Source organism: Otolemur garnettii, unplaced genomic scaffold, assembly GCF_000181295.1.
Source record: "Otolemur garnettii isolate 467f Iridium unplaced genomic scaffold, OtoGar3 scaffold00024, whole genome shotgun sequence".
Classification (NCBI taxonomy): domain Eukaryota; kingdom Metazoa; phylum Chordata; class Mammalia; order Primates; family Galagidae; genus Otolemur; species Otolemur garnettii.
The window spans coordinates 21957884-21958819 of NW_003852419.1; positions in this window are offsets into that span (position 1 = coordinate 21957884).

A 936-nucleotide genomic window follows, 5' to 3' on the forward strand; every position below is an offset into this window, starting at 1 on the left:
CTTGAGCCCAGGAGTTGGAGGTTGCTGTGAGCTGTAATGCCACGGCACTCTACCCAGGGGGACAGCTTGAGGCTCTGTCTCAAAAAAAAATAATAATAATAGCTTTATTGGGATGTACTATGCATACCATATACCATAAAATCATCCTTTTAAAGTAAACAATTCAGTGGTTTTTAGTATATGCACAGAGTTGTGCAACCATCACAACAACGTAATTCCAAAAGATTTTCATCACCTCAAAAAGAAACCAAGGCAGCTGACAGCCACTAATCTATTTTCTGTCTTTACAGATTTGCCTATTCTGGACATTTCATGTAAATAGAATCACAGAATCTTTTCCTCTTACAGATATATCCCAGATAAAGAGAATTGACGTTCAAACCATAACCACTGTCCACTTTCCCACTACACACCATTCTCTCCACACCTCCTTAAAGGGGCCCTGTAAGCTTGGGTTCTCCTAACCATCAAATACAGGTTCAATCATTTTAGTCTGTTCTGTTTTTCCTCTATTCAGAAAAGGTTCTTTTTTCATGAGGGGTTGGACCAAAAAAAAAAAAAAATATTCTAGTTAATTCATTAACCAGGACACTTAACAAATTAGAAGAGCCTATTGTGTAAACAAGCGTGTTTAAGTCCATAAATCTAGAATAGACCACATGCTGAGTTAAAATGTCTAGATTATGGCAACCAGTTGTGTGAATACTGGCTGGGCAGCAGCACCGTGCAGTTTCGTGGGGTGCCCATTCACACTGTGTCCCATGCGGATGACATTTCCAAGACACATGTATGCTGCCTTTGAAGTTATAATGCGGCAGACCTGAACTCCTGGGGTAAGTTGGAGTTAAAAGGTTGAAGTCACACTCAAACACAAAGCATGTTGAATCTGTCTTCCCTATAAGTGTTTTTCTTGGAATCTGTCTTCCCTATAAGTTT